Here is a 25841-nt window from a genome sequence, read left to right as displayed (position 1 = left end):
AGTAAGTCAAAAAAGAGAGAGACGAGGGAGAAGAAATCAAACAAAAAGTGTGCATATATACATAATACATATATGTGTGTGTATATATATAGAGAGAAATATGTCTAGTAAAGAACAAAGAACCATGACTAATAGTACAGGGAAGTAACTGGAATTTAATATATAAGAAACCAATCATTTTAAGACACTTTATAGCCATAGAGTGGGGAAGGCAATGGCACCCCACTCCAGTACTCCGCCTGGAAAATTCCATGGACAGAGGCGCCTGGTAGGCTGCAGTCAATGGGGTCGCAGAATTGGACACGACTGAGCGACTTCACTTTCACTTTTCACTTTCATGCACTGGAGAAGGAAATGGCAGCCCACTCCAGTGTTCTTGCCTGGAGAATCCCAGGGATGGGGGAGCCTGGTGGGCTGCCATCTGTGGGGTCACACAGAGTCAGATATGACAGAAGAGACTTAGCAGTAGCAGCATAGCCATAGAGTCTGAACTAAGAAAGTATTTTTCAAAGCAGAAAATTATCCTTCAGTCTCTACATTTCTATTGTCAGTTAGTAGGCTAAGTAAGAATGCACTTAGCTTCCCAAAAGAGACTATTCTCCAATGCTCGCTGTAGATGGGGCCAAGGAGCTTAATGAGAAAAAGAAACAAAAACAAGCTTGCAGAGAGAAGAAATAAAGTCCATCAGAGAACAATGGACCATAGAGTCCTCCCACGGAACAGAACTTGACAAAACTCAGGGATATTCCCATCGTGAGGGCCTAGAGGGATTTAAAAACTAGCACATCCAGGTTGTGCTATGCTACAGTATGAAAAGGCAAAAAGATAGGACACTGAAAGATGGACTCCCCAGGTCGGTAGGTGCCCAATAGGCTACTGGAGATCAGTGGAGAAATAACTCCAGAAAGAATGAAGAGAAAGAGCCAAAGCAAAAACAACACCCAGTTGTGGATGTGACTGGTGATAGAAGCAAGGTCCGCTGCTATAAAGAGTAATACTGAATAGGAACCTGGAATGTTAGGTCCATGAATCAAGGCAAACTGGAAGTGGTCAAATAGGAGATGGTAAGAGTGAACGTTGACATTTTAGGAATCAGCAAACTAAAATGGACTGGAAAGGGTGAATTTAACTCAGATGACGATTATATCTACTACTGTGGGCAAGAATCCCTTAGAAGAAATGGAGTAGCCATTATAGTCAATAAGAGAGTCTGAAATGCATTACTTGGACACAATCTCAAAAATGACAGAATGAACTCCAAAGAATTTCCAAGGAAAACCATTCAATATCACACTAATCCAAGTCTATGCCCCATGCATTAATGCTGAAGAAGCTGAAGTTGAAGGGTTCTATGAAGACCTAAAAGACCTTTTAGAACTAACACCCAAAAAAGATGTCCTTTTCATTATGGGGGACTGGAATGCAAAAGCAGGAAGTCCAGAAACACTTGGAGTAACAGGCAAATTTGGCCTTGGAGTGCAGAATGAAGAAGGAAAAATGCTAATAGAGTTTTGCCAAGAGAATGCACTGGTCATAGCAAACACCCTCTTCCAAAAACACAAGAGAAGATTCTACACATGGACATCCAGATGGTCACCACAAAAATCAGATTGATTATACTCTTTGCAGCCAAAGATGGAAAAGCTCTATACAGTCAGCAAAAACAAGACTGGGACCTGACTGTGGCTCAGATCATGAACTCCTTATTGCCAAATTCAGACTTAAGTTGAAGAAAATAAGGAAAACCATTAGACCATTCAGGTATGACCTAAATCAAATCCCTTATGATTATGCAGTGGAAGTGAGAAATAGATTTAAGGGACTAGATCTGATAGGCAGAGTGCTTGATGAACTATGGATGGAGGTTAGGGACATTGTACAGGAGACAGGGAGCAAGACCATCCCCAAGAAAAATAAATGCAAAAAAGCAAAATGGCTGTTGGAGGAGGCCTTACAAATAGCTGTGAAAAGAAGAGAAGCAAAAAGCAAAGGAGAAAAGGAAAGATATACCCACCTGAATGCAGAGTTACAAAGAATAGCAAGGAGAGATACAAGAACCTTCCTCAGTGAACAGTGCAAAGAAATAGAGGAAAACAATAGAATGGAAAAGACTAGAGATCTCTTCAAGAAAATTAGAGACACCAAAGGAACATTTCATGCGAAGATGGGCACAATAAAGGACAGAAATGGTACAGACCTAACAGAAGCAGAAGATATTAAGAAGAGGTGGCAAGAATACAAGAAAAACTGTACAAAAAAGATCTTCACAACTCAGATAATCATGATGGTGTGATCACTCACCTAGACCCAGACATCCTGGAATGTGAAGTCAAGTGGGCCTTACGAATCATCACTATGAACAAACCTAGCGGAGGTGATGGAATTCCAGTTGAGCTATTTCAAATCCTAAAAGATGATGCTATGAAAGTGTTGCACTCAATATGCCAGAAAATTTGGAAAACTCAGCAGTGGCCACAGGACTGGAAAAGGTCAGTTTTCATTCCAATCACTAATAAAGGTAATGCCAAAGAATGTTCAAACTACCGCACAATTACACTCATCTCACACGCTAGTAAGGTAATGCTCAAAATTCTCCAAGCCAGACTTCAACAAACAGTACGTGAACCATGAACTTCCAGATGTTCAAGCTGGTTTTAAAAAGGCAGAGGAACCAGAGATCAAATTGCCAACATACACTGGATCATCGAAAAAGCAAGAGAGTTCCAGAAAAACATCTAATTCTGCTTTATTGACTATGCCAAATCCTTTGACTCTGTGGATCACTATAACTGTGGAAAATTCTGAAAGACATGGGAATACCAGACCACCTACCTGCCTCCGAGAAACCTGTATGCAGGTCAGGAAGCAACAGTTTGAACTGGACATGGAACAACAGACTGGTTCCAAATAGGTAAAGGAGTACCTCAAGGCTGTACATTGTCATCCTGCCTATTTAACTTCTATGCAGAGTACATCATGAGAAAGACTGGGCTGGAAGAAGCACAAGCTGGAATCAAGATTGTCAGGAGAAATATCAATAACCTGACATATGCAGATGACATGACCTTTATGGCAGAAAGTGAAGAAGAACTAAAGAGCCTCTTGATGAAAGTGAAAGAGGAGAATCAAAAAGTTGGTTTAAAGCTCAACATTCAGAAAACTAAGATCATGGCATCTGGTCTCATCACTTCATGGCAAATAGATGGGGAAACAGTGGAAACAGTGGCTGACTTTATTTTTCTGGGTTCCAAAATCACTGCAGATTGTGATTGCAGCCATGAAATTAAAAGACGCTTACTCCTTGGAAGGAAAGTTATGATCAACTTAGATAGCATATTAAAAAGCAGAGACATTACTTTGCCAACAAAGGTCCATCTAGTCAAGGCTATGGTTTTTTCCAGTAGTCATGTATGGATGTGAAAGTTGGACTATAAAGAAAGCTGAGCACCGAAGAATTGATGCTTTTGAACTGTGGTGTTGGAGAAGACTCTTGAGAGTCCCTTGGACTGCAAGGAGATCCAACCAGTCCATTCTAAAGCAGGTCAGTCCTGGGTGTTCATTGGAAGTACTGATGTTGAAGCTGAAACTCCAATAATTTGGCCATCTGATGTGAAGAGTTAACTCATTTGAAAAAACCCTGATGCTGGGAAAGATGGAAGGCAGTAGCAGAAGGGGACGACAGAGGATGAGATGGTTGGATGGCATCACCCACTCAGTGGACATGAGTTTGGGTAAATTCTGGGAGTTGGTGATGGACATGGAGGCCTGGTGTGTTGCCGTCCATGGGGTCACAAAGAGTTGGACACGACTGAGCAACAGAACTGAACTGAACTGATCCAGGTTAAAAAAATTTCCAATGGGTTTATAACTGATTCTAAACCATTATAACAAGTATAAGGAGCATACATGTCCACATTTTGTCTGCAAATTTCCCTCCACCACATTCAGAGTGCACTTGTAGAAACTTACTGATGCTAATTCTGATTCCTCTTTTTATCAATAGGTACCAGCACCTGCTATACACACAGAGCAATAAAATGGTGTGTATGATGATTATAAAAGGTGGTCCATGTATAACGCTTGTTTTCCTCTTTTTGACTTACTTCACTCTGTATAACTGACTCTAAGTTCATCCACCTCACTACAACTGACTTAGATCCATTCCTTTTTACAACTGAGTAATACTCCATTATATAAGTGAACCACAACAACTTCTTTATACATTCATCTGTCAATGGATATCTGGAATCTAGAAATATGGTACTGATGAACCTAACAGAGAATGGACCTGTGGACAAAGCAGGAGAAGGTGAGGTTGGGACAAGTTGAGTAAGTGGCACTGACACATGTACACTATTATGTGTAAAATAGTTAGTGGGAAGCTGCTAAATAACATGCACCAGCCTGGTGCTCTGTGATGACCTATAGGGGTAAGATGGGGGAGGCTCAGGTAGAAAGGGATTTGTGTTGTTATATGGCAGAAATCAACACAAATTTGTAAGGCAATTTTCCAGTAATTAAAAAAGTGGTCCACAAAATGGTACTATTGAGCCTTATTTCAAGTCAGATAATACAGATTTAATAAATGAATGCTTGCCACTGATTACCTATTCTTCATTAATGAATAATGAAACTGCCTCCAATTTAGACTTTCTATAACTGAAATTCCTCTTGTTGAAAATATCAATAGCTGTGCCTGTTACCTTTTCTGCTGATTTTCTTAACACTGAATTTTAATCATGTGCCCTCCCTACTCATAATCTTTCCATGACTCCCCATTACCCTCCAAACAATGGACAAACTCCTTACTCTGGAATTCTAGGCTCTTCTCCATGGCACCTTCCTCTAATTTTTTCAACTTTATTTTTTGCTTCTACCATAATTGCACAGAACTGCCACCAAAATGGGTGGTGCCTTCTGTCACAGAGTAGAGACCAATTCCAACTACCATGAAAATAAAAAGGAAGATTTTTAGGCCACAGATCTGTTTTGGACCTTTAGAGATAACAGCATTCCCTGTCTTACACTGTCAAAGCAATTTGACCCTCATTAGGTCCCTTTTCTGATAAATCAAGTCTTTGTTTTAAATCTTGTTCCTGATGGTGCTCACCCAGCACTGTTCAACTGAGTTGGGCTACTGGACTCTTGCCTTTGGAAACTTGCCCTGCCCCTGTGTTGACACCATGGCATCTATCCATTTCTGACTCCTGGTCTTTGCTCTCAGATTTCTTTCAGCAATTGTACAGTTCCTCAAGCTTCAGCCAATCCTGACAGCTCTTTATGCAACTTAGCCCCGTTGGTCATTCAGTCATCCTTCCCGTCCTTCTTGGCTTCAGCAGCTATTAACCCAGGTTCCTTTGGTGGGGCTCAGTGGTAAAGAATCCACCTGCAATGTAGGAGATGCAGGAAACCGGGGTTTGATCCCTGAGTGGGGAACATGCCCTGGAGAAGGGCATGGCAACCCAGTTCAGTATTCTTGAGTGGAGAACCCCATGGACAGAGGAGCTTGGCAGGCTACAAGAGGGTTGCAGGGTTGCTACAAGCTTGGCAGGGTTGCAAAGAGTTGGACATGACTGAAGCAACCTAGCGTGAGCGCTGCCTTCAGATAGGGCTTGGAAACACCCTCCCCTGGGAGCTAGCAGCCAGTCCTTACCCGAAATGATATGCTATACCAAGCTAGCCTAGCCATGTACTCTGGTGTCTGCCTGTATTTCCACCTACCTATTAGGGTTCTGTAGGGTGCAAAGATACTGTCTATCCTTCTAGATATATCCTAAGTGTCATCTCTTCTGTGAAGCTTTCTTTATGTCACTCCCCTGGATGAAATCAAACAGTTATCTCTCTGTACTCTCATAGAACTTTTTGCTTCTTCTAATTGATATTGATTCCATCATTTCAAAATTCCAGACCAAGCAAATGCTTAATCTGCCCTTATGGCCCAGCTCAAATGCTGCTCTTGTATCTCTCTGGCTTTCTCCCTATTCACACCAGAAGGAAACAATTCCTTCTCCTGTTTCCTTGACATTCATGACAGATCTAAGTTCCTTAATGGTAAGATCATACTATGTTATTCTTTGTATTCTTTATACTCAGCTCAGTAAATTATCAGTAAGTTTCTGTAAGACCTTACTGATGACATGGAGTTTTAACTATGGTATTTCATTTGATCATCAGAATGACAAATAAGGAAAGAAGAACAGCTATTATCTTCATGCAAGAAGGAAACTGAGGCTCAGAGTAGTAAATCAGTTTAGTCCAATTTTGCACAGATGCAACTAGAACCAGATCTTAAACAGACTTTAAGTCCATTTAACTTACCACTATTCATTCATTCATTTATTCATTCATTATCTGGATCAGAGTTTCAAACACAAATGAAACATGGTGTTCCTCTAAAAGACTCACCTATTGAAGAAGATAAAAAACTTGATTCATTCAGTGGTAGGAAAAAAGCTTAGAATTGTATCATACTACATACATGATTGTGTACCCAGTTTAGATAGGGGTGGAGAAGGGCCTGGGAACATTTTTAGATGGGATAAATCCTCAACTAGTTCACAGAGGATAAGTAGCTATTATTCAAATGAGTAAGTAGGGATAAGAAATTTCTAGACATGAAGAAGGTATGTGTAAAGTCATGGACTTGTGATAGGAGATGGCCCTCCCAAGGAGTTGCAAGCATATTGGAACAGCAGCTGTGAAGAATATGAAGAATGGGCAGACAGAGAGTTGACACACTTCTCAGAAGAGACGGCATCTAAATAACAAAGTGTTAAAGCAGAATAACTCAGCTTGTATTCCCTGCCCATGAAGAACAACAACATTTTTTTAAAAAGCAAATCTATCTTGGTCATCATCAAGATTTAAAACTGAATGTAAATAAGGAAATAGTGGTTTCCTCTCTCGTTTTTATTGCTTAGCCGTTAAGTTGTGTCTGACTCTTTTGCAACCCCATGAATTGTAGCCCACCAGGCTCCTCTGTTCATGGGATTTCCCAGACAAGAATACTGGAGTGGGTTGCCATTTCCTTCTCCATGAGATCTTCCCCACCCAGAGACTGAACACACATCTCCTGCATTAGTGGGCAGATTCTTTACCGCAGAGCCCCCAGGGAAGTGCTCCTCTCTCTGGGAATAGATGTGTTCTTGGACACATACACACACACACACACACACACACACACACACACACATATATATATGCATGGGCTTTCCTGATGGCTCAGGTAGTAAAGAATCTGCCTGCAATGCAAGAGACCTGGGTTCAATCCCTGGGTTGGAAAGATCCCCTGGAGAAGAGAATGGTTACTCACTCCAGTATTATTGCCTGAAGATTTTCATGGACAGAAGAGCCTCACAGGCTACAGTCCACGGGGTTGCAAAGAGTCGGACACGACTGAGCAATTAACACATACACATGTATATGCACATGATCACATACATCATATTGTATAATGTATCATTATATTTATTTTTATATATTTACATATATATCTGTGTCTTGAGTTATTCTTGGCAAGAACATGGTTCTATCACAAAATAACTCTTCCATACTAAAAGTCATTATTAGAATGATATTTGATATCAATATATGAAGTGAGTAAACAAAAATAATTTGGCCCAAGTAACATTCTTATATGAAATTACTGGAAAGAATTTACTTATGTTATTTTCTAATACTGCCAGATCTCTGCAGAATTATACATAAGAAGTAGCAATTATTAGAGCACAGAAAAGAAAGTATTCTCCCAGTGTTCAAAAAGAACATAAAAATAATTTCCCTCAATACAGGCCATTAAGCTTTAATTTTGATCCTCTTTAAAATATTATTATGGATTATAAATTATTTTCCAGCTCTCATAAAGGTAATGCCTCGAATCCAGCATGGGTTCACTTAGAGTAGGCTATGCCACAGAGAACTCATTTGCTTTTTAATAGCCTGACCACACAGGTAGAAAATAGAAGTTCTCTGCTAATACTATAGTGTAGAATATCTATATTCAATCAAAATAATTTGAGTAGACTCTTATAACGACTTTTTGGACATGCATGACATAATTAAGTATAAAATAATTTGTCCTGATTGAATTCTAGCCAGAGTATTGATTAATAGAGGTGAATATTCATTTACACTGTAGTATTTAGAGACATGACTTTGATCTACCCTGTTCAACAAGTTTGTCAGTTATTTTAACAGCTTAGAAGTTATGCCTATTACACTTTTTAGGCATATAAAGCTGAGAAATCTTAATTTGGTTTAAGAAAAGCAGGATTCTAAAAGTCTTCTAAGTAATATACACTAGGGCTTCCCTGATGGCTCAGTGGTAAAAAAATTCATCTGCCAGTGCAAGAGACACAGGTTCGACCCCTGATCCAGGAGGATCCCAGATGCCATTGAGCAAAGTAAGCCTGTGTGTCACAATTATTGAGCCTGTCCTTTTTTTTTTTAATTTTATTTATTTTTTTTATTAGTTGGAGGCTAATTACTTCACAACATTTCAGTGGGTTTTGTCATACATTGATATGAATCAGCCATAGAGTTACACGTATTCCCCATCCCGATCCCCCCTCCCACCTCCCTCTCCACCCGATTCCTCTGGGTCTTCCCAGTGCACCAGGCCCGAGCACTTGTCTCATGCATCCCACCTGGGTTGGGGATCTGTTTCACCATAGATAATATACATGCTGTTCTTTTGAAACATCCCACCCTCACCTTCTCCCACAGAGTTCAAAAGTCTGTTCTGTACTTCTGTGTCTCTTTTTCTGTTTTGCATATAGGGTTATCGTTACCATCTTTCTAAATTCCATATATATGTGTTAGTTGAGCCTGTCCTTTAGAGTCCAGGAGCCACAGCTACTGAAGCCCGCATGCCCTACAGCCTATGCTCCACAAGAGAAGCCACCGCAATGAGAAGCCTGCGCACCACAAAAAAGAGTAGCCCCTGCTTGCCACAACTAGAGAAAAGCCTGCATAGCAAAGAAGATCCAGTACAGCTAAATAAATAGTATGCAAAAAACAAAACAAAAAATAATATAGACTGTAAGGACCAAATAATTAATAAGAATCAGTTCAGTCGCTCAGTCTTGTCTGACTCTGCGACTCCATGGACTGTAGCACGCCAGGCCTCCCTGTCCATCACCAACTCCCAGAGCTTGCTCAACCTCATGTCCATTGAGTCGGTAATGCCATCCAGTCATCTCATCCTCTGCCATTCCCTTCTCCTCCTGCCTTCAATATTTCCCAGCATCAGGGTCTTTTCATAGCTCTATACCTTGTAATGTAACAACTGTCCTATATTATAAACATTTTCATATCTATAAATGAATAAGAATAAATATAAGTAAAAATGTGAACCTGTATTTTAAAAAAGTAATTGAGTATGTATAAAATGGACATTTCATTTTTATTATAAAAGTCTCAAATACTTTTAAAAACATTGGCAGAATTGTAATATAAGAGCAGGACAATGAGAGTTATATGTCATATTTGCTTATCTTCACCTGTTTTAATGTGGATATTGGATTTTAATTGAAATATTAGCAAAGTGTGATACATCTAGAGAAAGATGACTTACAGGGTGGTCAGGAATTGTTGAAAATTTGGACTCAAATTACTTGGAATTATAAATCCTATTTTCCCATCTGACAGTTCTTCTCCATGAAAACTGAGGAGAGAATATAGAAGAGCTGTTATGAGGGAGGAAATAGACTTATTTGGACAGGAAAATGAGGGTATATAAAGCATAGTCTGAACTTGCTGGAAGGTGCCACTTTTCCCTAAGTATAGATGTTGAAAGCTAAATGGGCTATCTTGTTATGGAGAGCATGAATTTATCCATTTTTAATTCATCTACTCATTTGATAGCTACTGACTACTTAGCCTGTGTCAAGCATTATGCTATGTATTAAAGAGACAAAGTATAAACAGAAACAGGACCTGCTCACAAGGAGATCATAACTTAGAAGGAATGGAGTGGGAGAAATGTGATAAATAGAAAAATAAGTAATCAGAATATAAAAGGTGTTATAGTAACACACAAACTCTAGTACTCATCAGGAGAAGGAAATGGCAACCCACTCCAGTGTTCTTGCCTGGAGAATCCCATGGACAGAGGGGCCTGGTGGGCTACAGTCTATGGGGTTGCAAAGAGTTGGACACGACTAAGCAACTAACTCACACACACAGAGTACTCATCAAGCCATAGGAATGGCTGGAATTACGAATTTTGTCCCAGGAATAAGGGAACATCTAGGAAAGCTTCATTATAATGAAAAAAAATACATATTAGCTAAAAATAGATTATTCTACATGGTACATTCTATACTAAATGCTTTGTACCCATCATCTAATCTAATCCTCAAGACCTTCCTATAGTCAACTGTTTTTTCATTTTACAAAATAGGAAATCAACACACAGTTAAGTATTGTTTTTCCCATTTTACAGAAAAGGAAACCAACTTTGCCAGGATTACCTAACTACTAAATGCAGAGCTAAATTATAAACCCAGGAAATTTCACTACAGGGACTGTATTCTTTACCAGTGTTTTCCAAAATCTTTGTTACAACCAATTGGTGAATCATGAAATCAATTAATGTCTCTAATATCACTTTTGCAAATTACTAGAATAGAAAATATCTGGGTAAGGATGAATATTGTTTTAATAAACTCTAGTTACAGAAGTTTATATACAGATGTCTGTATTAAGCCACAATATAAAATGTATTTCTTATATGTGTATTAGTTATCACCTGCTGAATAACAAATAACCCTAAACCTTAGTAGGTTAAAAGAGCAACATATTATCTCATAGTTTTTGTGACTCAGGAATCTGGGCATGACTTGGCTGGGTTTCCTGACTCTGGGTCTTTCATAGAGCTATGGTTTTCTCAACATTTGACTAAGGGTATTCACTTCCCAGTTCAGTTGCTTGGTGGATGGCAGGATTCAATTTCCTCTAGGCTGCTGGACCAAGACTCAGTTCCTCAGATGCTATGGGCTGGCAGTTTCCTTCAGGTTTTCCCCGTGTGACCTTTCTGTAATCACGTGATGACATGGTATCTGGCTTCACAGAGCAAGTGAGAGAGCAGAAGGCCCACGGGGTGTCTGCACCAAAAGACGGTTAAGAAGATGGAAGGAATAGTCTTCTGCCACTTAATCACAGAAGTGACCTCCTCCTACTTCTGCCATAGTGTATGTGCTAAAACCCAGTTACTAGGTTCAGCCCACACTCTGAGGAGAGATTCCTCACAGGCATGAATTCCAGGAAGTGGGTATCAATGGAAGTCATGCCAAAAGCCGACCAACATGAGCAAGCTGTAGGTATTAAGAATTATTGTTCAGTAGCTTCAGTCGGGTCTGACTCTTTGCGACCCCATGGACCATAGCCCACCAGGCTCCACCGTCCATGAGATTTTCCTGGCAAGAATATTTGAGTGGGTTGCCATGCCCTCATCCAGTAAGAATTATTAGGTTGGTACAGAAGTAATGGCAGTTTTGGACCGTGAATTTTAAATCATTATAATTAGGCTCTAACACATCTTTATTAATCAAAATAGGAACCATTACAATCAATATATTTTTTGCCAGTGAGAAATGTTTGTTTATTCCTATAGTGTAAAAATCTGTGCTTCAGAATTCAGTGAACTCTTGGAAACCATTTTCTTCTTCCTCCTGGTTTTTGAAATGTTTTCCCTGGAAAAGTGTTTGAGATGCTTGAAGAAGTTGGTGAGAGGTCAGATGAATGTGGCTGATGAGGCAGAACTTTGTAGCCCAAATTTTTCAACTTTTGAAGTGTTGGTTGTGTGATGTGTGATCGAGAATTGTCTGGAGAAGAATTGGGCCCATTCGGTTGACTAATAGGGGCATTGCAGTTTTTGGTGCATCTCATTGATTTGCTGAGCACACTTCTCAGATGTAATAGTTTTGCTGGGTTCATAAAGATGTAGTGGATTAGATGGGCAATAGACCACCAAACAGTGCTTATGACCTTTTTTGGTGCAAGTTTGGCTTTGGGAAGTGCTTTGGAACATCTTCTCAGTCCAACCACAGAGCTGGTCATCACTGGTTGTCTTATAAAATCCACTTTTCACTGCAAGTCACAATCTGATCGAGAAATGGTTGATTGTTGTGTAGAATAAGAGGACAACACTTCAAAATTACTGTTTTTTTCTTTGCAGTCAGCTCACAAGGCACCCATTTATCAAGCTTTTTCACCTATCCAATTTGCTTCAAATACTGAACAACTAGAATGGTTGACATTGAGCTCTTCAGAAAGTCTCTTGTAGTTGTAAGAGGATTAACTTTGATAAGGCTCTCAATTGGTTGTTGTCACCTTGCAATGGTTGGCAACTGTGGTCCTTATGTTCAAGGCTCTCATCTCCTTTGGAAAAGTTCTTGAAGGACCACGGCGCTGTATGTTCATTAGCAGTTCCTGGGCCAAATGCATTGTTGCTGTTGCAAGTTGTCTCTGCTGATTTACAAACCATTTTGAACTCAAATTAAAAAATCACTCTATTTTGCTTTTTGTCTAGCATCATTTCTATAGTCTAAAATAAATATAAAATACACAGCAAGTAATAAGTCATTAGCAAAAAAAAAAGTGAGAAGATGTGCATTAAAATTATGTATAATATAACCACAATTATTTAAGAATGTATTCCAATTGTTCATCAGTCATATAGTTGTGTCCCACTCTTTGCAACCCCATGGCCTGAAGGATGCCAGGCATTCCTGTCGTTCACTCTGTCTCCTGGAGTTTTCTCAAACTCATATCCATTGAGTCCATGATGCCATCCAACCCTCTCATCCTCTGTCGTCTCCTCCTCCTGCCCTCAATCTTTCCCAGCATCAGGGTCTTTTTCAATGACTCAGCTACACTTTGCACCTGGTGGCCAAAGTATTGGAGCTTCAGCTTCAGCATCAGTCCTTTCAATGAATATTCAGAACTGATTTCCTTTAGGATTGACTGGTTTGATCTCCTTGGGGTCCAAGGGACTCTCAAGAGTCTTCTCCAACACCACAGTCCAAAAGCATCAATTCTTCATCTCTCAGCTGTCTTTATTGTCCAACTCTCACATCCATACATGACTACTGGAAAAACCATAGCTTTGACTAGACAGAACTTTATTGGCAAAGTGACACCTTTGCATTTTAATATGCTGTCTAGGTTTGTCATAGCCTTCCCTCCAAGGAGTAAGCATCTTAATCTCATGGCTGTAGTCACTAGTGATTGTGGAGCCAAAGAAAATAAAATCTGCCCTTGTTTCCTTTTTGTCCCTATCTATTTGCCATGAAGTGATGGGACTGGATGCCATGATCTTAGTTTTTTGAATGATGAGTTTTAAGCCAGCTCTTTCACTCTTCTCTTTCACCTTCATCAAGAGGCCTTTTAGTTCCTCTTCACCTTCTACCACGAGGGTAGTGTCAATTGCATACCTGAGGTTATTGATATTTCTCCCAGCAATCTTGATTCAAGCTTGTGATTCATCCAGCTCAGCATTTCACACGATGTACTCTGCGTATAAGTTAAATGAGCAAGGCGACAACATATAGCCTTGATGTATTCCTTTCCCAATTTTGAACTAGTCCTTTGTTCCATGTTTGGTTCTAACTGTTGCTTCTTGACCAGCATAAAGACTTCTCAAGAGGCAGGTATGGTGATTTGATATTCTTATCTCCTCAAGAATTTTCCACAGTTTGTTGTGATCCACAGAGTCAAAGCCTTTAGCACATTCAGTGAAACAGAAGTAGCGGTTTTTCTGGAATCTTGCTTTTTCAATGAACCAACAGATGTTGCCAATTTGATATAATTCCAGCTTGTACATCTGGAAATTCTCAGTTTGCATACTCTTGAAACAGATTGAAGGATGTTGAGCATTAGCATGCTAGCTAATTCACTTGTAGCATGTGAAGAGTGTAATTGTGTGGTAGTCTGAACACTCTTTGCCAGTGCCTTTCTTTGGGGTTGGAAGGAAAATAGACTAATATTGGTTTTACAATGTCAAACGGCAAAGTTCAACAATGCAAAACCTCAACTACTTTTGCACCAAGCTAATACATGCCTTATTTCTTTTATTTATTCCTTTATTCTAATATTCATAACATCTCCACACTCACAAAAAACAAAATGTAGAAACAACCTAAATGTTCATCAGCTGATATATATTGCCTTACTTCTTTTAAACTTGCATAACTAAACTTAAGGAGTGGTATGGAAGTGTTTCTTTCTCTTGCAGAAGGTTGACATAGAGAAGCTTCACTATTCTCTCCTTTCAAAAGTCTTGAAAAATGAGTCCTTTCCTCACAGCTTGGACAGCGATCATTTCTAACAAGTACTAGTATCTACAACATGGCAGGCAGTGTTAAAAAAACTCTCATGAGTATTTTAGCTCATTTAATCTTATGTAGTATTATTATCAGAAAAGGAAATGGCAACACACTCCAGGATTCTTGCCTGGGAAATCCCATGGACAGAGGAGCCTGAAAGGTTCCAGTCCACATCTTTCCAGTAAAGAAACTAATGGTGAGGGAGGGCACAGAGTTACTGAGTGGCAGAGCTGGGACTTGATTTCAGAGAAAATGGTCTTAGTCATTACGTATAATAGAAAGCCTCCCATTGGGTGTCCTAAAAGCTAGACCCAATGCCTCTTCTCTTTCATTTTCTTTGACATTTCTGCAGTATTTGTTCTGTTGACAGCCCCAAAATTTCTTGACATTTCATTTCCCTTATCTTCCAGAACACTATGATATCAAAACTATAGATGGATGATTCCTTCAACTGATATCAGATCATATCAGTTGTATTGATGTACTATATACATATGTACTTTGTCTCTTCTAGTAGACTGTAACCCATTTATACGTACAGATCAGTCAAAATGATCTGACATTCCTTATATGCAATATCTAAAAAGAAATGATACAAACAAACTTATTTACGAAACAGAAACAGCCTCACAGACTTAAGAGAATGAACTTATGGTTGCCAGGGAGGAAGGAACAGTTAGGGAGCTTGGGATCAATATGTACACACTGCTATATTTACAATGGATATCCAACAAGGTCATACTATAGAGCCCATAGAACCCTGCTCAATGTTATGTGGCAGCCTGGATGGGAGCACAGTCTGGGGGAGAATGGATACATGTAGATGTATGACTGAATCCCTCTGCTGTCCAGCTAAAATTGTCACAACATTGTTAATTGGTTATACTACCAAAAAAATTATCTGTGGAATTGGTAAAGTGAAGGCATAATAATAATCATTTGTTGGCTAACTTTAGAAACTTTCCATTTACACTGAACATAGGTATTTTGCTCCTACTGTGTATTGTCATTTTATAAATGGGTATGTGGCAGTTACTCCACGTCAGGCACTGTTCTAAGTGATGGGTAAACAGCAGAGAATAATCTAGACAAAACTTAACTTTCATAGAACTTGTACACTACTCATATACAAAAGGAATGAATACAAGAATTGGACTGATTAGACCATGTACAGCCAAACACTGGGAAGCCATAAATGCACAAAACACCAGAGATATGCTTGCCAGAATAAGTGGAACAAGTTTAGTTGTCTTTCTTTACATTTAAAACCATGATATTCTTACAGAGTAAAGTTCTGTGCCTCTACTGAATGTTCAAAAATGTTCTAGACCTTGCCATAACAGACACATCATGGCAAATAGATGGGGAAACAGTGGAAACAGTGGCTGACTTTATTTTTGGGGGCTTCAAAATCACTGTAGATGGTGATTGCAGCCATGAAATTAAAAGATGCTTACTCCTTGGAAGGAAAGTTATGATCAACCTAGATAGCATATTAAAAAGCAGAGACATTACTTTGCCAACAAAGGTCTACCTAGTCAAGGTTATGGTTTTTCTAGTGGTCATGTATGGAGGTGAGAGTTGGACTATAAAGAAAGCTGAGCGCCGAAGAATTGATGCTTTTGAACTGTGGTGTTGGAGAAGACTCTTGAGAGTCCCTTGGACTGCGAGGAGATCCAACCAGTCCATCCTAAAGGGGTCGACCCTGGGTGTTCATTGAAAGGACTGATGTTGAAGCTAAAACTCTAATACTTTGGCCACTTGATGCAAAGAGCTGACTCATTTGAAAAGCCCCTAATGCCGGGAAAGATTGAAGGCAGGAGGAGAAGGGGATGACAGAGGATGAGATGGTTGGATGGCATCACCGACTCAATGGAGATGAGTTTGGGTAAACTCCCAGAGTTGGTGATGGACAGGGAGGCCTGACGTGCTGCAGTCCGTGAGGTCGCAGAGTTGGACATGACTGCAGGACTGAACTGAACTGAACTGAATAACAGACACCAAAAGGAAATGAAGAAGGTTCTCATTTTTATCCTTGGCTAAAAATGCTTCTATTGCCTACCTTTTCAAGAAATAAAACATAGAGCTTAATGCAATAATTTTCTTTCCAGAAGAATTCAGAGCCTGTTTTCTCATGCAGCCTCGCACCTTCTCAGGTTTCCTAACTTCCACCAGCACTATTTTCATATGCAATAACTTAGCTTCTGGGCAATCCATGTTTTCCCCAGCCAGTGACCCCCTCCTGTTTTTTACTTCACTAATTCTTATGGCCACCCTTTTGCTTCACTAAGCTGTTCTCAGTTTCAACCACCTCAGCACATTCTGAAATTATCTCATTATAATAGTCCAGAAATCTGTCATAAATTAGGATTCTATTGTGGTTTAATAATTAACTGCAACCACAGAAAGAATTTCACACCAGATGAGGAAAAGCATTTTGATCCTGCCAGGGGGGCCTATTTTCTTATTCATTTGCAAAATTCCCAGGTCTTTTCTGGAAGGTGGTTTCTAAATCTTACAAGGTCAAGCCTACACAGCTAACTGGGGCCCTCATGAGGCTGTAATTACCCTTAAGTGATTTGTTTCTTTATTAATAATCCTTGCCAAGTAATATTTTGGGGACATCAGAGGTACCAAAGCTATCCAGTTCCTTTTTAAATTGGAAAAGAATTTGTGCTGCCACCCACCCGCTAGTTTGTTAATAAGGCTTTGATGAAGCTTAGAAGTTTTTCAAAGATAATGTCCTATTTTGGATGACAAATGCTTCCTTAGGCACTGGGGAGGTCAGTGTGGAGACCACCATTGGCGTCTCTTTGTTTGTTTCCAACCATTCAAAGAATTGAATGTAGTAATATGGAGAAGAGAACATTTTTAAAAAATTTTATACTGGACTATAGGGAAGGCAAAAGGAGAAGAGGGCAACAGAGGATGAGATGGTCATATAACATCACCAACTCTATGGACATAAACTTGAGCAAAGTCCAGGAGATAGTGGAGGACAGGGAAGCCTGGTGTGCTGCAGTCCATGGGGCTGCAAAGAGTCAGACATGACTTATCGACAGAGCAACAATAGAGCGGCCCAGTGGTAGAGAATCCATCTGCCATTACAGGAGATGCAGGTTCAATCCCTGGGTCAGGAAGATCCCCTGGAGAAGAAAATGGCAACCCACTCCAGTATTCTTGCCTGGGAAATCCCATGGACAGAGGAGCTGGTGGTCTACAGTCCATGGAGTTGCAGAGTCAGACAGGACTGAGTGACTAAACAACAGCAACAACAAATAGTTGATTTAGAATGTTTTAGTTCCAGGTGTAAAGCAAAGTGATTCAGTTATACATACACATGTATCTATTCTTTTTCAAATTCTTTTCCCACTTAGGTTATTACAGAATATTGAGCAGAGTTCCCTGTGCTATACAATAGACCCTTTTGGTTATCTCTTTCATGTATAGTAGTGTGTATATGTAAATCCAAACACTTTAAGGAGTACTCACTATAGAACAATGATCAAAATGCTTGCAGTGAATACATGAAGAAGAAAAACAGAGGATGAGATTAAGCTTTTAAAGGTCTATTAACAAAGGAAAGACCTGCAGCACTGGAAATATCAAAAGAGAAGTTGATATTAGAATTATTTTTTTAAGACATAACTGTTCTCTTTTCATGCTTACAGCTAATGATTTTGCTGTATGTGGCTATTTCCCTATTAAGGCAGATCTATATTCAAGATAATCACTTTCTAGATTGAGGACTTTATTGAAATCATACTTCAATATTTTTTTGTCAAATGCATTTTAAGTATCCAAAGTCCATTTAAATTCAGTTTATATTACACATTATAAACATGCATCTGGATGGATATAAAACCAGTTGGTAATGTGATATATTTTTATAAACTATTTTTTCATGAGAAGAAGTAAACTTTATTTTATAAGCAGATGAAGCTAATGAAAAATTATGGTCAACTTTGATATATTTACTTTTCCTAACCCCCAAAACCTCATCATTTAGAATTTAGACAAGTTAACTGCACTGAAGAAAAAATGGCCTTGGTAATACTATACGATCCAGTATGTGGCATTAAAAGAAGAGACAATAGGTTTCAATGGAGTGTCATAAAAATTTTTTTTTCATTTGTTATAACTACTGTATTCTTTTGAAAGATGTATAATAAACTGAATTTATATAAACATATATGGTTTGGCAATCTTTATCAGGCCTTTCATATTTTAGAGAATATCCAAATAAATCTTTGATTACAGAAAGTACATCTGAACTCTCCTCCATTTGGGGTTGCCTTGTTGTTTATTTTTTCTGTATTTATTGCTGCTCTTTCAGTCTCCTGTGAAAATCCCTCCCTCTCTCCTGCCTTTTTTTTTTTTTTTAACTAAACAAATAGTAGCAACATCTTTCAGGAGAGTTTTATGATCAGGAAGTTTCCAGATTTCTCTGATTACAGGAATCTTCCCATCTTTCTCTCAGGGTTCCACAGCTGGTTGTGTCCACACAGCACAGTATTGAGAGAAACCAGGGGAGGGAAAGAATATTTCTTGACTAGCTTCAGAAAATATTTCCTTGAATTCATTTTTCCTTTAACTGGCTGGGATCTAGAAAACAGGACTCTTGTTTCTCTGTAAGTTTCAGATTTCAATTGTTGCTCTCCCTGACATTAAGAATCTTTCTACACGTCAGGCTAAGGAAACAAGAGGCTGAAAACTGAAACAAGAAAGGGGAGAAAACAAGAGGCTGAAAAGAGGCTCAGGAAGCTGTCACAGCTCAAAAACGAACCCAAAATGGACTAACTAGCTCAGGAGATGCCTCAGAATTGTACAGATCTCAATGATTATTACCACACAAGATCTGGGCCGAAGCTTTAATAGTTAGAGTTGATAAATATTTGGAAGGATGGACTCAAAATAACCAAACCCCAAAGAGGCTAATTAGAAACAAAAAGACCAATTAAGTAACTAGTTAATTAAGAGTAGATCTATCAAGAAAAAGGGGTATCTCCCCACCCCACTTATCTTGTCAAAATGAAGTTCCGGCATCTCTCTTTATAAAAGTAATATATGAACATTGTTTTAGTGGGTTGAATTGTGTTCCTTCCCCAAATTCATATGTTCAAGATTCAACCCCACTACCTCAAGATGTGACTGTATTTAGTAGAGTCTGTAAGAGGTAATCAAGTTAAAATGAGGTCATTCCAGTGAACCCTAATCCAACATGACTGGTGTCCTTATAAGAAGGGAAAATTTGGACACCGGCCCACACATGGGAAGACCATGTGAAGACACAGGGAGAAAATACCCATCTATGAGTCAAGGTCCATACAGTCAAAGTATGGTTTTTCCAGTAATCATGTACAGATGCAATAGTTGGACCATAAAGGAAGCTGAGCACCGAAAAATTGATACTTTAAAATTGTGGTGCTGGAAACAACTCTTGAGAGTCCCTTGGACAGCAAGGAAATCCAACCAGCCAATCCTAAAGGAAATCAACCCTGAGTATTCATTGGAAGGACTGATGCTGAAGCTGAAGCTCCAATACTTTGGCCACTTGATGCGAAGAGTTGAGTCATTGGAAAAGACCTGGATGCTGGGCAAGATTGAAGGCAGGAGGAGAAGGGGGTGACAGAGGATGAGATGGTTGGATGCCATCATGGACTCAATGGACATGGGTTTGAGCAAACTGTGGGAGATAGTGAAAGACAGGGAAGCCTGGCATGCTGCAGTGCATGGGGTTTTAAAGAGTCAGAGACAACTGAGTGACTGAACAGTGGATAACAGTGAGCCAAGGAGTGAGACCTCAGAAAAACCAGCTCTGCTGACAACTTGATCAAACAGCTGGCTTCCAGAACTGAGAGCAAATAGATTTCTATTGTTTAAGCCACCCAATTCATGATATTTTGTTATAGCAGCCCTAGCAAACAAAGTCAACTGTAAGGAAAAAAATCAGAAACTTAAAGAAATTGATGAAGTTAATAAAGAATACATAATAATTCCCCCAAAGCTGTGTTTACAGCATTGAACATATCTTTTATATACTCTCTGGTGTATATATGACTATTTTTTTAAATATGTAATTTTACTCAATATAATTTATAACATGTATTCCCACTATTTCTATCTGTACAATACCTTTAATAGCTGGATAATATTTCATTGCATGCTTTTACTTTTTTTATTATCTAGTCAAGCCTTTGGTATTGGACATTTAGGTTGTTTTCAATACTTTTGTATAAACAGTCCTTGGTTGAAAACCCAGTGCTACAACTTTATGACTATGTGGATTTAAATAATTTAATTAGCAATAAATTTGGGGAAAAATAACTTCATTAAAAAGTGGAACCATCAATTCTGAAATATATGAACCAAATTACATAATTGAGTTTAGTATTTTCCTCTTCAAAATATTTTCTTTTTTGGCTGATTCAAATTTTTAGCACCATATCATGCATCTGGGTCATGTAGATGATATTCTTTGCCAAAGCCTGATTGCTTGCACATTATTTCAGGATTAATATCCTACTTTGTATTTCAGAGTATTCATCACACAAAAATTTAAAACAGGCAATGGATAAATTATTAATTCCATTTTTCAGTGGAGGCTTAATCTAAATGTTTTCCTCAGACCCAATGTTCTAATAATAATTGAACGGTCATACAACTTAACCTTGAAATTTAGACTTGGATCATAGGCATCTATAATACTCTAACATAAATTAAATATGATCAAATTCATTTTCATATTAGTAAAAGGGAAACTGGCTAATAAAGGACAGAATGAGAAATGAAGAAAAATTACAAATATTTGAATAGTCAGTGATGTGCTTATATCAAACTTGTCCTCACTGTCTTAAGTAGCTTTAGCTACTATTATCAAATTGAATTTTTTTTTCATTTTATCTTATTTCAGATTTGGAGATTACTTGAAATCAGTGACTCAGTGGTAAAGAATTTGCCTGCCAAAGCAGGAGATGTGGGTTCCATTTCTGGGTTGGGAAGTTCCCCTGGAGAAGAAAATGGCAACCTATTCCAGTATTCTTGCCTCCTGGGAAATCCTATGGACAGAGGAGTCTGCTGGGCTACAATCAATGGGATTGCAAAAGAGTCAGACACAAGTTAGCAACTAAACAACAACAAAACTCAATCTCTTAGAGCAAAATTATGCCTTAGCTATGCTTGTAGTAATTAAGGGAAAAAAAAATCAGTATTATATTTGGCTATGTATATAAAAGATATGAATTTTTTTTCTATTATTTTCTTTTTAGATGACAAAATAAGGGTTTTTCATTAAAACTAGCAATATAAAATTTAACCCATACTTCTGTAAAATGGGGCAACTTGAATGTTCTTATGTTATTTACTCAGTACAAATAAAATTAATGTAAATACTACTATCCTACTACCACCATGCTACTTAGAAGAGTGGGTGTCTATACAACAAGGAATTAAACTGGAATTTGCATATATAAATGCACTTTATATATTTTTCTTGATTACTAGAACTCACCTTTACAGTCTTACTTGAAAGAAATAAAAGCAATAATAAAAGGCTCATCTTTTCCACCTGTTTAAGAATAGAGTGGTGTTTGAGTCACACTGAGAACAAGGAAACTCCTTGGAGGCTGAGTGCTTCCCTCCAGAAATTGTTTGAATATTAGGTATCTCAAGGTAAACGTGGTAGGTGCTCATGAAAAGTGAAAGTGTTAGTCGCTCATTCATGTCTGACTCTTGCAACCCACGGATTGTAGTCCTATCAGGCTCCTCTGTACGTGGAATTCTCCAGGCAAGAATACTGGAGTGGGTAGCCGTTACCTTCTCCAGGGAATCTTCCCGAAATAGGGATCTAACCCAGGTATTGCAGGGAGACTCTTTACCATCTAGACACCAGGGAAGGTGCTCATGAACTTGGAACCAAAGTTTTGATCAGGTTAGAAAAAAATGAAAGAAACAAGTGCACAGCACAGAATTGTCCCCAGTACATTTTGCCTAAAATATAACTATTACATTAATAGAATCTATTTTGATTGATTTCTAATTTCTACAGAACTAAACATGCTATGGAAGTCAGGGCAAAGTTCAAAGAGTATAATACAAAGGTTCGAGTTAATTAAGTTTTCTACTAGGTATCCCCAGAAAGAGCTAAACTCTTTGCTGTTGCCTGCAGATTTATACTGGGATTTTTATTTTGTTCTGTTTAGTTATCATAGATTTTCATTACTTTTTTAAAAAAGCCAACAGTTCAAAAGTGGGAAGAAAAAAGTAAAAAAGAAAAAATCATGAAAATCCCACTGTATGTAGAGGTAACATGTATTCATATACTAGAAAAAGTCTCTCCATGCATATATGTGGTTAGCAGATATTTGGTTCTATTCAGAAAATCCATAAGCAGATTTGGTCCACCACAGATGGTTGTGGACAAAAACCTTTTGACACATGGACTAGATGTTTTAAAGGCATTTTGGATTGGACCAAATGTCCTGTAAGGATATAAGTAAATACAGAAATATGCATGTAATTTTACATAAATGGGATTTAGCCCAGGGCTTAAAAGTATGGGCTTTGCAGAATTCCTACTTCACAGGGTATTATAAGAAATAAATGAATTAAAAAGCAAAGAATTGTATCTGGAACATAGTAAATGCTCCAAAATATTTACTGTTATCACATACAGACATATATAAGGGTCATAAGCTTGCAACCCCTGAACCAACTCTTCAAAATAAACATTAAAACATGTATAAATGTAATTAATAATGGTTTATTAACAAATATGAGTAGGATTCAATATTTACCTGAGTCAAAGTATTGGTAGGAACAATCATCTAGATACATAACAGTCAAGTGGTGCTAGCTGTTTTTCAGGGGGAGATAGGCAAGGTATATCCTTGGATGCTCATTCCATTAAAAAATATACACATTAACTTAGAAAGAACATTAGGAGCATCCTGACCTCAGTGCCTGCATTTTTAACCTACCACTAACCTATTGATGGCAATCATAATAATAATAAAACAATTACTAGTAACAATCATTAATAGGTAATACTAGTTGATACCTTACTCTGCAATAGGCACTGTTCCAAGCACATGACATATATTAGCTAATTCAATTCTCACAGTAATCCCATGAAATAGGAACCATTATCCCCATTTCAGAAATGAGGAAACTGACATGACAGAGTGAAGAGTTTCACAGAACCACTCCCAGTGAAAATGATATGAAAATGTAGCCATTTGCAAAACAGAAATAGAGATACAGATGTAGAGAACAAACTTAATGATACCAAGGGGGCCAGGGGGAGTGGGATGCAATGGGAGACTGAGATGAACATATATACACCACTATGTATAAAATAGATATAACTAACGAGAACCCACTGTATGGCACAGGGAACTCTACCAGTTCTCTGTGGTGACCTAAATAGGAAGGAAATTTAAAAGATAGAGGATGTATTTATTCACATGGCTGATTCATTTTGCTGTAGAGCAGAAACTAACACAACACTGAAAAACAACTAACTATACTCTAATGTGGAGAAGGAAATGGAAACCCACTCCAGTATTCTTGCCTAGAAAATCCCATGGATAAAGCCTGGTGAGCTACCGTCCACGGAATTGCAGAGTCAGACATGACTGAGCAACTACACCAGCACCACCACCATACTCCAATACAAATCAAAATTAAAAAAAAAAAAAAGAACAACTGTCTTCAAGTGAGCCTTAATTAGGCATAGTAAATAGAGACTATAAAACTGGATTAGAAAGGAAGACATCAAAGGAAGTTTGCTCTATTCTAATCAACAAGAACATTCACTTGTCTGGAGTGAATATTGTACCAAATGCATGTACTTAAAATGTTAGAAGCACTGGTATAGTCTATGACAATTTTCCTAGACTAATATATTATTAAATCTTTAAAATATTTTTGTCATCCTGTGAAGATAAGTAAACTATGGGAAATGTGCATAAGTTAAGAGATTTGCAAGCAATTAACCAGTGTCACAAATTTCAAAGATGATCATTGATTAAAGTATGGAAGTACTGAAGTATTAGTCCCTTAGTCATACCTGACTCTTTGTGACCCCATGGACTGTAGCCCACCAGGCTCCTCTGTTCATGGAATTTCCCAGGCAAGAATATTGGAGCGGGTTGCCATTTCCTTCTCCAGGGGATTTTCCTGACCCAGGGATTGAACTCGGGTCTCCTACACTGCAGGCAGATTGTTTCCCTTCTGAGCCGCCAGGGAAGCCCAGTCATTGATAGCAACTGTTTTCAAGTGCTTCCTTTTTTCCTCACACAATTTTTGAAACTGATAAATACTTCAAACTAAACACAACCAATTAAAACTTCTGGAAATGACCCTATGAAAATACAGCAAATGAATAAACACTTATTGAAAGAAATCTATAAAATTATGTAAGAAAAGTTAGAGTTTGTGGTGTTTGAACCAAAATCACTCCCCCACACCTCCCTCCCATCTCAGCAAGGCAAAGACACCACTTCAGAGCGGGGCAGCCAGCAACACAGGACTCCTGCTCAGTACTGTTTCTGGCTGGAGGGCTTTCTTCCAGGAAGGAGCAGGATGTCAGTATTTCTCATCCTGTCCCCAGCTACCTGTCCCTGAGGCTAAGTTCCAGGTGAGTGTTGTCCTGAGGTAGCTTTTGTCCAGCCCCCACTACTGGATTGCAGAGTCTGCTACTAGGAATGCTGAGGCCTGATCACCTTCCATGGCTTCATGAAGTAGTGGTTGCATGTCAGAAGAGACAAGCTAAGGACACCCCGGGCACTGCTTCCCCTCCACCTAGCACTCAGGAACCACAGCCAGAACGTCAGTCAAAGAGAATTGTGTCACTGGCCCCACCCCCAGAGCCCCAGCTCAAGTACTTTGTCTGGGAGAGAACTGGGGCATAAAACATAGCTAGCTCCTAATTTCTTCCCAAAGGAACTGACTTCATCTGCAACAATCTGAAAATAAAATTCCTTTATATTTTATGTTTCCATCATAAGGAATACAATACTTAACAAGAGAAATGCAAATTTTATACTCTGAAAACCCAAAATTGTTGGAAAATTAATACTATCTAAATAAATGGTAAATACATTTCATGTTCATCGATTGGAAGATTCAGTATTTCTAAGACGGAAATATATTTCCCAAATTAATCGACAAACTCAATGCAATTTTGGCAGAAACCTACATGACTTTTTTTGGAGAAACTGACAAGCTGACTGTAAAATTTATCTGAAATTGCAAGGGCTGCAGAATAGCAAAACAATCCTGAAAAAGAAGAACAAAGTAGGAGGACTTACTCGTACCTATCGTAAAACTTGCTAAAAAGCAACAGTAATCTAGACAGTGTGATACTGACATAGGACAGACATATAGATCAATGGAACAGGATATTCCAGAAAAAAAAACAACAACCATATATTGATGGTCAATTGCCTTTTGACAAGAGTGCTGAGACCATTCAAGACAAAAAGAATAGTTTTTCCAACAAACTGTGCTGGG

The 25841-nt window shown here is 38.5% G+C and overlaps 1 long non-coding RNA gene across 1 annotated transcript in view; it reads left to right on the top strand.

The window, feature by feature from the left end:
* The first annotated feature begins 3793 nt into the window (after positions 1–3793).
* LOC122680582 overlaps positions 3794–25841 on the top strand; it is a 119668-nt gene continuing 97620 nt past the window's right edge. Inside the window, exon 1 of the long non-coding RNA XR_006336723.1 lies at positions 3794–4309. This is a non-coding gene — a long non-coding RNA (uncharacterized LOC122680582). The remainder of the gene's footprint in view (positions 4310–25841) is intronic.

Source organism: Cervus elaphus, chromosome 22 (genome assembly GCF_910594005.1).
Source record: "Cervus elaphus chromosome 22, mCerEla1.1, whole genome shotgun sequence".
Taxonomy (NCBI): Eukaryota; Metazoa; Chordata; class Mammalia; order Artiodactyla; family Cervidae; genus Cervus; species Cervus elaphus.
Note: the sequence above shows the minus strand (reverse complement) of the source record. Positions and strands in the feature narration are given on the sequence as shown.